Raw genomic sequence first — 15,728 nt, 5'->3', positions numbered from 1 at the left:
GAGTTTTTTTAGCAGTTTTCTGTTGGATATATTTTGTTCTTACTATTATTTTAAAAGTCATTTATGCATAGAGATCAAAAATAAAAACTAACCACTTTTTACCCTAAACATCCATGATAATGCCCAGAAGCAAACTTGGTGACCATTCTTGGTTTTCTTTCCAGAAATATTATTCCAGCTTTATTGAAATATAAGTGACGTATAACATTGTGTAAGCTTAAGGTATACAACATGCTGATTTGATACACTTATATATTGCAAAATGATTACCACTATAGCATTAGTTAACACCCTGATCATGTCATATAATTACCTTCTTTTTTTGTGTTGAGAACATTTAAGATCTACAATCTTCACAATTTTCAAGTATATATTCCATTATTATTAACTATACTCACAATGCTGTACATTAGATCCCCAGAACTTATTTATTTTCTAACTAGAAATTGGTACTCTTGACCAACATCTCCCCATTTCCCCCACCCTCAGCCCCTGGTAACCACCATTCTACTCTCTGGTTTCTATGAGTTTGGCTTTTTCAGATTCCACATATAAGTGATATCACACAGTATTTGTCCTTCTTTATCTCACTTAGCATAATGCCCACAATGACTATCTGTGTTGTCACAAATGGCAAGATTTCCTTCTTTCTCATGGCTCCATAATATTCCATCTTATGTATACATACATATATATATATGCAATTTCACATGTTTATTTGGGGAAAAACTGCTTATAAGCACTAAGAATAAACACTTTTTTAAAGTCTTTAAGGCTAGCATTGACTAGTTACTGATAATGCAAGGTCCAGAGACAGACAGTTGGAGGTTAAATTCTGATTCAATCATTTACCAGCTGTGTGATATTGGACACTGGTCGCTCTATCTGTACTTAGTTTCTTCGTCTGTGTTAACAGGGATACTATGTGTATGTTTCTTACTGGTTGAGTAAGGGAAAACAGTTGTTGCCTCTAAAGCACCTGAACAACATGCACCACACAGTCAGCGCTGCTGCAGGTCCTCCTCGTTGGCCCGAGCCCCACAGCAAGCCTGTACCCTGGCCGCTTGCTGCTTTCTCAAAACTGTACTGACTCCTCTGCTCAGCACAGGTGCACTCCAAAAGTGTGAGAGATTTGATAACTCCAGAAGGAACCATTGGCCAGTGGAGCATACAAGAAAATAAATTCTCCAGGCTTCTTGTTCTCTCATATAACGATTCTAAGGTGCACCCTACACAGTTCACCAGATGGTGCGCAGTAAGGATAAGCCCACCTTTTCCATAGTGAAGACCAGCTTAACAAAGTCCTTACTGACTTTCATCATTTCTCTGTCTCACTTTCATCACTCCCTCAATGCTGCTTCTTGGGGTTACCTTCCAACTAAAGGAGCTGTCCCAAATCCTTGATTTAGATAAATTTTGCACAGCCTTCCATCACTGTCTTCTTTGAGAGTGTGTTCACAGTTGATTACACTGAGATATGATCACAGTGAGATAGGATGTGCTTCAAATCTTTCAGTTAGGAAACAGAGCTGACAAACAACAGTTAATACACAGAGAATAATTAATTTCTAGTATCCAATATAACTCAGAATCTAGCCTTCCATTGTCATTTTCATATTTAATATTGATGAGGCGCAGAGAGGTCATGGGACTGCCCATCATTCCACTCTCTCCTAGCCTGTAAGGTATCTGCTGAGAAATCCGCTGACAGCCTGATAGTGGTTCATTTATAGGTTATTCTCTTCTACCTTGCTGCACTTAATATTTTCTCTTTGCCATTTACTTTTGCAAGCTTCACTACTATATGCCTTGGGGTTGGTCTTTTTAGATTGATAATGTTTGGAGATCTCTTTGCTTCTGTCACCTGTATTTCCAGCTCTCTCCCCAGGTTCAGGAAGTTATGAGCTATTATTTCTTTGAACAAGCTTTCTGCTCCATTCACCTTCTCTTCTCACTCTGGGATACCTATAATCCTATGTTGCATTTCCTAATTGAGTCAGATATTTCTCGGAGAGTTTCTTCATTTCTTTTTAGTCTTAGTTCTTTCTCCTCCTCTACCTGACGCATTTCTATATTCCTGTCATCCAGATTGATAATTCTGTCCACCATAGTATCAGCCCTACTGTTCAGGGAGTCCAGATTTTTCTTAATCTCTTCCACTGAGTTTTTCATCTCCCACGTTTCTGATTGGTTCTTCTTTATAGTATTAAGCTCTCTTGTGACATAGTCCTGAACTCATTGTCTATCTGTATTCTCTTTTAACTCATTGAGTTTTTTAATGATAGCTAGTTTGAATTCTTTGTCATTTAGATTATAGATTTATGTGTCCTTGGAACTGTTTTCTGGCTTGACATTTTCCTTCTATTCTGGAGATTTAATATATTTTTTCATACTGCTTGCTGTCATGGATTTGTTCCTCTGCATAGAGATAGAGTTTGGTTACTCTTTCCACTTGCTGCCACTGGTGAGGAGGGGCAAAAGCTGTATAATCTGCACGGACCAGGATCCCTGTCAGCTGTTCCTGACTGAACCTGGGCCACTCCTTGGGATAGCAGTGGCCCTGTGGGTTCTCCCATAAACTGTGGGAACAATCACATGGGGCTTCAGGTTGCTGGTGCCTGCTCCCACAGACCTGCCAAGATATGATCCCTCCTTAGGGACTGCAGCAGTGCTATGGGCTTTTGTGGCAGCTGGAAGCTAACTCACCTAGACTTACAGCTCTGCCACTGTCTGGTCCTGCTGGATCTCACTTGCCCACTCTGGGCAGCAGAGCTATGGGTGTTTAATGCAGCCGATGGGTAGCTCATCCAGCCTCGCCACTTCTGCTCCTACGTCACCCAGCATTTGTGCCTGGTGGGCAGGGCCTCTCTACTAAGGCCAAGCAGAGACTCTCTGCAGCTGCTGTAGGACCCTGGATTTTCCCACTGTACCTAGGAGCATTGATGCTAGGCATCTGGACTGTCACCTCCCACTCACACGGTCCCACTGGATCTCACTTGTCCCCTCAGGGTCACAGTAGAGCTGTGCGTGTTTAATGCAGCTGGTGGGTAGCTCAGCCAGCTGAGCCACTCTTGTCTCAAGGTCACCCAGCCTTGGTGCTTGGTGGGCAGGACCTCTCCATTAAGGCCAACCAGAGACTCTCCCTGCAGCCACTGTGGCACTGTGGATTTTCCCACTGGTCCACAGGGCAATCTCAGGGTGCTCAGGGATGTAGTCACCTGTTTCCACAGTCGTACCAATGCACACACCAACACTCGGGGTCACAGCAGTGCTATGACTGTGCCAGCCAGGAAAGAGTTGCTCACAGCTACTAGGCTGTCTGAGGGCTGGAGAATTTTCACCTATCTCCATTTCCTTCCCAGGGGTAGTCTGTCCACTTTCTGATGTATAGCAGTGTGGGTCTCTCAGGCATCCTGAGGTGCTGTGTGAGTATCCTCCATTGATCAATGAATGTCCATTTAGTTGTATTTTGAAGGGGGAGAGACAAAGAAAATGGTTCACTCCACCATGTTGCTGACATCCCCTTTACTATTATTTTAACATCCATAGCATTTGTAGCAAAGTCTTGTATTTCATTTCTGAAATTTGCAAATATTGTCCTTTCTATTTTTTCTTAGTTAGCCTGGCTGGAGGATTACTGATTTATCGATAGTTTCAAAGAACCTGCTTTTTATTTCATTGATTTCCTCTATTGATTTTTTTGTTTTCAGTTTCATTTTTTTCTTCTCTAATTTTTTATTCTTATTTCTTTTCCTCTGCTTACACTGGATTTAATATACTACTCTTCCAGGTTCCTAAGCTGGAAGCTTAGATGATTAACTTTAGGTATTCTTTTCTGACATACCTATTCAGTACTATAAATTTCCCTGTAAGCACTGCTTTCACTGCATCCCAAATTTTGATAAGTTGTATTTTCATTTTCATTCATTCAAAATATTTTTAAATTTCCCTCAAGCTTTCTTCTTTGGCACGTGTCATTTAGAAGTGTGTTTAATCTCCAAGTATTTGGAGATTTTCCAGTTATCTCTCTGTTACTAACTGCTAGTTGAATTTCATTGTGGTCTGAGAACAGACATTGCCTGATTCCTATTTTTTCAAATTTGTTAAGATGTGTTTTATGGCCCAGAATTTGGTCTGTCTTGGTGAATGTTTCATGTGACCTTAAAAAGAATATGTATTCTGCTCTTATTGAATGAAATAGTCTATAGATGTTAATTATATCCATTTAATTGATGATGTTATTGAGTTCAACTATGTCCTTACTGATTTTCTGCCTGCTGGATCTGTCCATTTCTGAGAGAGGGGTGTTAAAGACTCTAATTATAATAGTGGATTGATCTATTTCTCCTTACTGTCATATCAGTATTTGCCTCACTTATTTTCACACTGCATTGTAAGTCACATACATGTTAAAGAGTGTTACATCTTCTTGGAAAATTGATTCTTTTATCATTATGGAATGCCCTTCTTTATCTCTGATAACTTTCCTTGCTTTGAAGTATAATCTGAAATTAATGTATCTTATCTTCTTTCTTTTGATTAGTGTTAACAGGTTATATCTTTCTTCATCCCTTTACTTTTAATTTAGATCTGTCTTTATATTTAAAGTTGGTTTCTTGTAGACAATATATAGTTGGCATTTGTTTTTTGATCCATACTAACAAGCTCTGTCTTTTGACTGTAGATTTAGAACATTAATGTTTAATGTGATTATTAATTACTATTTTCTACTCATCACTGTCTTAATTTGTCCTCATTTTGCCTTCTGCTCTTCTTCTGCTTTTAGTGATTTTAATTGACCATTTTCTATGATTATATTTTATCTTTTTTATTAGTATATCAGTTATGTATCTTTGTTTTTCAGTGATTGCCCTAGAGTTTGAAATCCACTTTCATATAACACCATACTACCTCAGGGGTGGTGTGAGTACCTTATTATAAAATAATACATATATATGTGATTTTCCTAATTACATATATAAATATATAACATATATAAAATGAATATACATAATCAAATACACTGCTGTTACATTTTGATCAAACTGCTATCTGTTAGATCAGTTAAGAAACAGAAAAGGACATTTTTATTTTACCTTCTCTTATTCATTTTCCAAAACTCTTCCTTTCTTTAAGGAGATTGGAATTTCTGATCTTTGTAATTTTCCATCTCTCTAAAGAACTTCATTTTACATTTCTTGCAAGGTATGTATTTTGGGAAAAAATTCCCTCAATTTTTGTTTATCTGAGAAATCCTTTATTTTTCCCTTTTGAAGGATAGTTTTACAGGGTATAGAATTCTTGGTTGTTGGATATTTTTCTCTCAACAGTTTCAATATTTTACTCTACTTTCTTCATGCTTGTATGATTTCTGAGGATTATCCAAATATAATTTTTATCTTCGCTGTTTTATATGTAAGATATTTTTTTCCTTCTGGCTTCTTTTAGGATTTTTCTTTACTTTTGAAATTCTGCAGTTTGAAAATGATACTCTTAGGTGAAGGTTTTTTTGGCATTTGTCCTGGTAGTGTTCTTGAGCTGACTGACTCTATGGCTCAGTATCTCACATGAATGTCAGGAATTCTCAGTCATTAGTGCTTCAAGTATTTCTTCCATTCTTTTCCCTCTGCCTTCTCCTTCTGATATTCCCATTATGCATGTGTTACACATTTCATACCTGTCCCAGTGTTCTTGATATACAGTTAATGACTTTTTTCCCCCAGTCCTTTTTCCTCTTTGCTTTTCATTTGCGATATCCTCAAGCACAAAGATTCTTTCTTCACCCTGTCCAATTAGCCTTGTTAGTAAGCTCATCAAAGGCATTCTTCGTTTCTGTTATGGTGCTTTGAATCTCTAGTATTTCTTTTTGATTCTCTCTTAAAATTTACATCTCTCTGCTTACATTGTCCATGTGTTCTTTCATGCTGTCTACTTTATCCATTAGAGTTCTTAGTGTAGTAATACTAGCTATTTTAAAGCCCTGGTCTGATAACACCAATAATCCTGCCAGACTGAGTCTGGTTCTGATACTTGCTCTGTCACTTAAAACTGTTCTTTTGCCCTTAAGCATGGCTTGTAATTTTCTTTTTTTTTTTGATAACTGGACATAATAAACTGGGTAAAAGGGACTATTGTAAATAGGTCTTTAGTAATGTAAGGGTAAGATGTTGGGAGAGATGAAGCATTCTATAGTCCTCGGATTAGGTCTCTGTCTTTTAATGAGATTGGGCCTCTGTACTGTGAACCTCACAAGTGTTTCTCAGTTGCTACATCATTAGGTGGGAGAGCACGGCCAGAGCGCACTGGAGTTGAGGATTTCCTTCCTCCACATGGAAGGCTAGAGCTGGTTAGAGCTGGGTCTTTCACTTCCTCTGCCAGGTTAGACTCTGATTAAACTTGATCAGGTTAGATTTTGGATAAATTGTTTCTCATGAAGGTAGACTTTATTAAGAACAGAGGGGTCAGGCATATTCAACATGGTTCCTTTTCTTCTCCTCCTCGTGTATAAGGGCAGAAGCATAAGGGCATTTTTCTCTGCTATGCACTCTATAACCTGGTTGAGCTCCTGGTGTTCAAACTCATGAAAGCATGGGGTGCTCCTATGACTGAGTCCTCTGTCTCTCAGGCTTGTGCACCTTGAGCTCCTGGCAACCAATCAAAGATTAGATTTTTCTACCCTGGTACTGGTTCCCACTGAGATTTCTTGTAGTGGGTTCCTGTTTTGGTGAGTTGCGATTCTCTGTATTTGCCTGTTTTTCTCTCCAAATTTGGAGGTAGCTGTTAGCCCTATGCTATAAGTTCACTTCCAGACCTAAGAAGAGTTGATTTTTCAGTTTGTAGAGGTTTTTACTCGTTGTTAGGACATAGTGGAAACTTCTCAGTTCTTTACATGCTGGATGGAAACCAGCAGTCTCTGCATTTATTTATTTATTTGAGGAAGATTAGCCCTGAGCTAACATCTGTGCCCATCTTCCTCTACTTTATATGTGGGATGCCTGCCTCGGCATGGCTTGCCAAGCGGTGCCATGTCCGCACCTGGGATCGGAACTGGTGAACCCTGGGCCACTGAAGCGGAACATGCGAACTTAACACTGCACCACTGGGCCAGCCCATGCATTTATTTCTAATAGAATATAATGTTGGGAAAACTCAACTGGGGATAATAAGTTTTTGTTTATTTGGTTTGTTTTATTTTATGCAGAGATATATAAAAATAGGGTTTTTGACTACCTCGATAAATATTTCTGAATTACTGACAATTGAGAATATTAACTTGTTATCAACAAAGTTTTCCTATTTAACTTACAACAATATTGTTACCTTGAACTTTGTAATCTTAAATCATAGTCTATAATTTTTAATCTATATTTAATGCATGATCATTTTATATGCACTTTGTTTCTGTTGAGTGTTTGGTATTTGCCTCATAATTTAAAAATAAAGTAATTTTAGACACTGCATACAATTTAGACAAAAAACACAGGGAAATCTCAGATGTCACACAGTTCTAATTTGTTTTCATGTTTCTTTTTTGAGAACGCATTTCTCTGAGAATATCTTGGTAATTGTTCATGTCATGTTCGATTTCCTTTTTGAGCTTAAAGATAAACAATGATTTACTAGGGGTATGTGTTTCAGGCCTAAGAAAATGAACATACTGAAACGTGTTGACACAAAAGATGAATTCTCCTCTGCCAGCACTTCTGTCCAGTCTCTAATCTTGCTTTATAATTAATTAGCTGTCAGATCTGCTAAACTTCCATGAAGAGACTACACAGATGTCATGGCAAATTGTTCCTGAAATTAAGATCTGAAGTGGGAATGTTCTTCCTCCTGACCTTACAATTCTCTTTATTGATTCTGCTGTCATTTTCACCTGTTCACAACAGAAAGAAATGGAAATAGTGCTTTGTTTCTAAGAAGGAAATGTCATGTAATAATTGAAGAAATAGTTTAGTGTTTATCTAAAAACTTATATATGTGTATGTGTATATATCTTTAAGTAACTACTCAGCACTCAAGTTTTGAAGTTGTAATATAAATGTAAGACAATACATTATGCACTTCAGATGATATCTGACATTTAAAATTGATTTGTAAAATTAAGTCATTGAAAATTCAATTGCAATAAATGACCAAAACAATATTCTTCAGCTTCTTGTCACTCTAAATTAATTTAACACATTTTACCTTATTTATTATTTGCTAAAAATTTATTGATTTTTATTTGTATAGAAATCAATTCAAAATTAGCATTCCTTATTTAAGTTCTGATGCATATTTTGGAGTCATCCAAGAGAGAAAATGTTCTTACTGCATTGGAATATATTAAATTAATAAGAATTAACTTTTTGATAATTTAATACAAAAGGGAGACTATATATTTGATCATATATTCATCAATATAAATATGTGCCATATTTTTGATACCACATTGTAATTAAAAATTCCTATTCTAATTTTTCCAATGAACATTTTATAATTAGAATGTTCGACCGCATTAAAAGTTTTATGGAAATATTTTTAATTGCTCACAATTCCATTGTATTAATTACAGTACACGGGTGTGATGTTATTAAGATAGTAACAGCACAATATTTGAGTATTTAATATTTATGGGGCACTCCAAGGTAAAGCACAGTCTTAACGCCTTCTTACACAAATATCTGTCCGCTTAAAAATTATTTGCTTAAAATACTTTCCCAAAACAGAGTTACTAGGCCTAAATCCTGGGCACTCACAACCCTTCATTCACACAGGGGTAAAACGTTACCTAACGAGGCGGGTGACGCCGAGCCCTTACTCCTCTGCCGCCTCTTTGAGCTGGCTTCATGGACCGCCCCCTGCCTTTCATCCGGGGACCGGGCAGCCAGGTCACGGGTCTCGCGAGCCTTAGGCACAGCACCCGGAAGCAGATGTGGCGGATGGAGCCTGTCCTGCCTGACTTAGAGTGAGCTTGGCTGGAGGCGTGCGTGCGCTTGCTGGAGCACGTGCGAGAGCAAGGCTGTGCTGCTGCCAGCCAGCAGGCCTGCAGGGCATGTGCCAGCGGATGCCCCCAGGCGCCACCACGCCACCATGCGGTGCCCCAGCAGCAGGCCTAGCAGGCTGCCCGCGGCTGTTATTCCTCCTGAGAGCCCTGGGGGACGCAGAGGCCCAGGGTCAGTCAGGGGCTCCAGTGTGCCACTTGCTGCCACCCTGAGCCCCGGGAGGGGCCGTGAGGACCAGTGGCATGGACGCCACAGGCGAGGCGGGGTTCCCGAGTCTCCTGCAGTGTTAGGTCCAGTCACCCCGCGGGGTTCCGGCTTGATTCCGCTCCCTGCTTGGCCGAGTGTCTGGCTGGCGTCACGTGCCCCTCCTGCGGCCAGTGTTTCCTTCGCCTGTGTCATGTGCTGCTCCCTCCAAACCAGTGAGAGGGTGCTCCGGTGTACCACGTGCGCTGAGACGGGGTGAGTGTTCCTTTATCGTATCGGTAATTAGGCAAGCTGATGGATGCACATTTACCAGTTTTGTCTGTCTATCAGAACACTAATCTAGAGATAAATTGATGACATTAAAAATTTGACATTGGTTGGATTTTCAGTTTGACTGGATTTGAATTCGGTTCTGATTTGTCGCAGTAGTAATACCTATAAAGGAGCTATCTTTACTTTGGGCTTATAGTATAAAAACAGCAGATGTCAAGGTTTGTTCTCAAAAATTTAATAATAAACAATAATAAGTTTTCCAGTGTGTATATAGAGATAGATGATTGGTATAATCAGATATATACATACATACCCATATATATGTACGGAAGGCCCCTGACTTATGCTGGTTTGACTGATGATGTTTTGACTTTTTGATAGTGCAAAGGTGATATGCGTTCGGTAGAAACCGTACTTGGAACTTTGAATTTTCAGCTTTTCCCACGCTAGCGATATGCGGTACGATCCTTCTCGTGATGCTGGGCAGAGACAGTGAGCTGCAGCCCTCAGTCAGCCCAGCATCACGGTGGTGTACTACCGATGCACTCACAACCGTTCCTTACCCAGACGACCATTCTGGTTTTCACTTTCAGTACAGTATTCAGTAAGTTATGTGAGATATTCAAGGCTTTGTTATAAAATAGGCGTCGTGTTACATGATTTTTGCCCAACTGTTGACAAATGTGTTTTGAGCACGTTTAAGGATGGCTTGGCCAAGCTACTATGTTTGGTAGGTTAGGAGTATTAAATGCATTTTCCATGATATGTTTGCCTTACCGTGGGTTTATCTGCGTGTAACTCCGTCATAAGTCAAGGAAGATATATGTGTGTGTGTGGGGGGTGTGTGTGTGTGTGTGTGTGTGTGTGTGTATATATATATATTTTTACTTTTTTCAAAAACCAGGGCCGCTAGATTTCAGACTGTTACTCTATTCATTAGCTTTTTAATCATTATTCAGTAATTTAAATTCTTCTTTACATTTTTAAAGTCTTTTTAAAATACACTTTTAATGATTACACAGTTCTCAAAGTAAAGCAATTGCTTTTTTTCTGTTTCTTTTACCCAAACATTTTGTCAGCTGTTTATGTACACATAAAGAAATGTCGTCTCAGTAGTTGTTTAATACCTTATTACAGTGGACAGAAAATCTAAAAATCTGTTAAATTGATATGATTATAGAGACACCCTTTTCTCATTCTAAAGGAAATGTTAAATATAGTACATTCTTTTGTTTTATCATTTAATAGATTTGTATTAATGTGTATCTTTATAGGATTTTAAAAATAAGATATGAAATTGAATCACTGAAATGCCTCCTCAGCATCTTTGCTTTTGCAAATAGTATGAAACAACTATGAAATATTCATATTTCTTAAAATGGCTGTATAAATACAGTATGCTGTGCAGGAATGGTATGCAGAGGCTACTAATATAATGCAGAGTGAAAAGTGAATTTAGAGGTTTGTTCTGATGAATAATTTAAGCAATAAATTTGCCACAAAATTTAATGAAAAAATTGTATGTATAATGAAACAGTACAAAGTACGCTAAAACTCTAATATGAATTACAATACATAAACCTATTTTCACTTTTATTGGACAGTAAAAATGAAATCATCTATACATTCAATTTGGGAATTTTGAATTCTATACTTAGGTTATATTTAGTAAACAAATCTCTTTTTCTTGCCCTCAAAAAATTTCATTCACAGGAAAAGCTTTTATAAGCAAATGCTTGATTAAGGCACAGAGATAAAAGTAATTCTTTCTGGGATAGAGATAAAAATATTGATGTCTTCATCAACATCTGTGTGCCCCATTTGGTTTCAGTGCTGTGCCCCTTTGAAATATTGACTCCTCTGTGATTTTACCCTTAAAATCAATTATAGGGGAAAAATGAAACAATGAGTGACTGTCATTATTTGATTACTTTATATCCCAAATCATCAACCATTTAGCTCTATCATGTAATATTTTATTTTTTCTATACATGCTGAGCATGAAGTATTTATGGATTTTTTTCCTCGTTTTTCACAATCTTAAAATCCCTTAAAATCAACTGCTAATTTCATTTGTTTGTTGCTTTTAAGTAAATTAACTTTTTACAGCTTTTTACTGCTCCAACAACTTGACTAACTTAAAAGTAAACCTATTTTTTTTCATAAAAAAAATAAAACTACTGGGGCCGGCCCAGTGGCGTAGCAGTCAAGTAGACATGCTCTGCTTTGGCAGCTCGGGGTTTGCTGGTTCACATCCTGGGCCTGGACCCACACACCGCTTATCAAGCCATGCTGTGGTAGGCGTCCCACATGTAAAGTAGAGGAAGATGGGCACGGATGTTAGCTCAGGGCCAGTCTTCCTCAGCAAAAGGGAGGCTTGACGGCTGATGCTAGCTCAGGGCTAATCTTCCTCAAAAAAGTAAATAAAACTATTATTTAGCACAAATAATTTATGATTATAATTTATGAATTCACTATTAGGTGACACCAAATGAATTCTCAAAGTTAAGCCAGTTAAAATTTCAGATTTGAAACATGACCAGCTAAGTTTTATATTAGAAAAAGAAAGATATTTGTAGTGTTGTAATAATTTCTAGAATATTTTTGAATCCTCTATTGAAGATAATATTTAATTTTCTATAGTCTCTAACAATGTATTTAAGGGTAATAAATGAAGCATAATAAAAATAACCTATGATAAGTCAGCAGGCATTCAAAATATGCCTCATTCAGAAAGTAACAAAAAATGACACACATTTCAGAAGTATCTCCTTCTTAGTCTCTAGGACCATATTGGATGCCATATAAAAATAATATTAAATGTCTTTTATAGGTATTAATAGCATATAGAGCCTATAAATTGCAATAGTATATTATCTTTTTTGAATTAGATAAATACCACTTCTGTGTAGTGAGAGTAACCTGAAAAACTGTCCACTGACCAATAAAATTTTCAAAAAGCAAATGTTTAAATGATATTGTCAAAGTATATCTAAGACTCTAGCTAAAGTTTTTTGAATCTCTGGGTTTTTTAAACTGCTTTTTAAAGGTATAATTAACATGTAAATATTGCATATATTTAAGGTGTACAGCTTGATGTTTTGACATTGATACCTTGTGAGAGGATCCCATAATCAAGCTAATTAATATATCCCTCACATCTACCTAGTTTCCATTTCCTCTCTCTTATTTTATTTTGTGGTGAGAAGACTTAACTGAATACCTGACCCCTTTGCACATTTCAAGTGTACAATGCAGTGCTGTTGGCCATAGGCACCACGTCATACGTTAGATCTCAAGAATTTCTTCATCTTGCATGGCTGAGACTTTGTACCCTTTGGTCAAAATCAGTACATTCACTCCCTAGCCCCAGGCCCTGGCAGCCACCATTCTATTTTCTGATTCTATGAATTTGACTATTTTGATTCCACATATAAGTGAGATCATGGAATATTTGTCTTTCTGAGTCTTATTTCACTTAGTATAATGTCCTCCAAGTTCATCCATGTTGTTGAAAATGACATTCCCTTCCTTTTGTAAGGCTAAATGATATTCCATATTATTATGATAAATTTGTATATAGGAAAATGTAACTAAAATGTATAAAATACATTTACATATGATATGTATTGTAACAATATATTTACATAGTATAGTTAACTTATTTTATGATGTTCTATATATCACCTTTCTTTGTCCATTCATCCGTTGATGGACATTTGGGTTGTTTCCTTATCTTGGCTGTTGTAAATACTGCTGTGCTGAACATGGGAGTGCAGATCTCTCTTAAGATTCTGATTTCTGTTCCTTTGGATATATACCCAGAAGTGGCTTTGCTGGATCATATGGTATTTCTTTCTTTAATTTTTTGAGGCACCTCCATACTGTTTTCCATAATGACTGGACCATTTACCATTACCAGCAGCAATGTGCAAGGGTTCTAATTTCTCCACATCCTTGCCAACACTTATCTTTTTTGTTTTTTTTATAGTAGCCATCCTAACAGGTGTAAGGTGATTTCTCATTGTGGTTTTGATTTGCATTTCCCTGATGATTACTGATGCTGAGAATTTTCTCATGTACCTGTTAGCCATTTGTATGTTTTCTTTGGAGTAAGACTCTATTCAAGTACTTTGTCCATTTTTTAATCAGGTTATTAGTTTTTTAAAACTTATTTTAGATTTGGAATTTCTTATAGATTTTGGAGATTAACCCCTTATCAAATCTATGGTTTGCAAATATTTTCTCCCATTCTATGGGCTGCATCTTCGTTTTGTTGATTGTTTCTTTTGTTGTGCAAAAGCTTTTCAGTATGATGTAGTCCCACTTGTTTGTTTTTACTTTTGTTGCCTGTGCTTTTGGTGTCATGCCCATGAAATCATTGCCAATGCCAATCCCATGAAACTTTTTCCCTATGTTTTCTTCTAGGAGTTTCCAGATTCTTTAATGTTAAAGGATACTATTAAATACTGGAAAGTCTCGGAAACTACTGAAGGTTGAAATAATAAGACTAATGAATAACTTCCTATATCTCTTATTAGTTGACTTTTATTTCATTTAGTATTAATTTCTCAAGAAACTTTATTTTCTTATGGTGAGTACTTAGTTCAATTATTGCTAAGGTTTCCTGTCATTTTAGCATTCCTTAGCCAATTAGAACATCAAAGTCAAAATATCTTGAGTTCTCAGGGCTGGCCCGGTGGCACAGTGGTCAAGTTTGCATGTTGCACTTCGGCAGCCCGGGTTCGCCGATTCAGATCCGGGGTGCAGACCAATGCACTGCTTGTCAAGCCATGCTGTGGCAGACATCCCCCATATAAAGTAGAGGAAGATGGACATGAATATTAGCTCAGAGCCAGTCTTCCTCAGCAAAAAAGAGGAGGATTGGCAGCAGATGTTAGCTCAGGGCTAATCTTCCTCAAAAAGAAAAATTTAAAAAGCTTGAGTTCTCTTCTGTACTTACAAGGATGGTAAAAAATCTTACCTTTCTGTTGACAGAGTTGCAGTAACAACTCATCTAGAGTCTTAAGAATATGTGAGAGCTTTTTCAAGGACCCACTGGATCTCTCATCCCTCAATTATTTTTTAAGCTTCTTGGCAACTCTCTTGTTTGCCTCAAGTGGTGTTGCTTCTTCAAGCAGCTGCAGTGGTAAACATCTGTCACTGATTGTTTTTCGTAAATCCTCTGAGGATCGGTCTTTTCCATCAGAGGTACCTCTGAGTCAGACCTAATAATGATAAGCTCAGTGAAAGGGGCTCTTCCAGGGAGCTTCAAGAAAGGTCAGAGAGTGACAATGCTCTGGAGCTAGTTTTGGGGGAGCGCCGAACCATTGTCCTTCCTCCAGTGTGCGCTAAGCTGCTGTGTGAAGGCTACCTGCACTTGGAGACAGGGACCATAGGAGATAGGGCATGGTATAGTCCCACCAAGCACACTGTTCCAACTGAGGATCAGCAGTTTTTCGTGGGTAAATCACTCGTAGATTGTTGCAAGTCTTAGGTAGATTTCCAGAGTTCTGAATAGATTAATTTGACAAATTTTCCCAATGTCTTGCTTTTGTAGAGAAGTGAATTTTCAGCGGTTATTACTCTCCTATTCCAAAAGTGCCTCCCAGTTGTTTATATGGGATATATTTAAGCTGCTAAGAACAGGTCAGTCTACTGAATTCACTTTAATGTCTGACGTCTTAAACTGACAATTGTCATTTTGGCAGAAAGAAAAGAATTAGGGGTAATTTACCCATTTATTTTTTCTTTTACATGCAGCAGTTTACAGGCATACAGTTCAGAGATTTTAGGTAAATGGGTATTGATGAATTTCACATAGCAAAGTTGATAGTTTTGTCAGATTAGGATCACAGTTAATTTCAGTTTATTTTGTGGGTGAAGAGAAATTTTTAAAAGTTTTAATGTTCTTAACTTATTTATAGAATGAAAAAGAACCCAAGCAGCCACTTATTTATTCATTTCAGCTGAAAATTCTGTGACACTTTTATTAGACTCTAAAACTCCTGAAGGGAAACAATAGATATATAATGAATTCATAAATATTCAAATAACTTCTTGTAAACACATGAAATATTGGTATAATTTACATATTTAAAGCACACACGTTCTATATATAGCACAATGATAACAAAGAGATGATTACAATTACAAGACTTTTTTTACTAAAATAGTATACTACTAAATTTTTTCCCTTTGTGACATATTTTAATTTCCTTGGTTGTAATTTGAATTCAGTGTGAACATAGGTATGGAGATTCT

The 15,728-nt window shown here is 37.3% G+C and overlaps 1 long non-coding RNA gene across 6 annotated transcripts in view; it reads right to left on the bottom strand.

The window, feature by feature from the left end:
- LOC111769263 (uncharacterized) overlaps positions 1-8,913 on the bottom strand; it is a 162,474-nt gene extending 153,561 nt beyond the window's left edge. For 4 of the 6 annotated variants that reach the window (XR_011441118.1, XR_011441116.1, XR_011441115.1 and 1 more), the window contains exon 1: positions 8,774-8,876. This is a non-coding gene — a long non-coding RNA (uncharacterized lncRNA). Of the gene's footprint in view, positions 1-8,773 lie in introns of all 6 variants that reach the window. The other 2 variants (XR_002802129.2, XR_011441117.1) reach the window with 2 other exon arrangements.
- Positions 8,914-15,728: the final 6,815 nt, after the last annotated feature.

Source organism: Equus caballus, chromosome 1 (assembly GCF_041296265.1).
Source record: "Equus caballus isolate H_3958 breed thoroughbred chromosome 1, TB-T2T, whole genome shotgun sequence".
In the NCBI taxonomy this organism is placed as follows: domain Eukaryota; kingdom Metazoa; phylum Chordata; class Mammalia; order Perissodactyla; family Equidae; genus Equus; species Equus caballus.
This window is presented reverse-complemented; position numbering and strand designations above follow the sequence as displayed.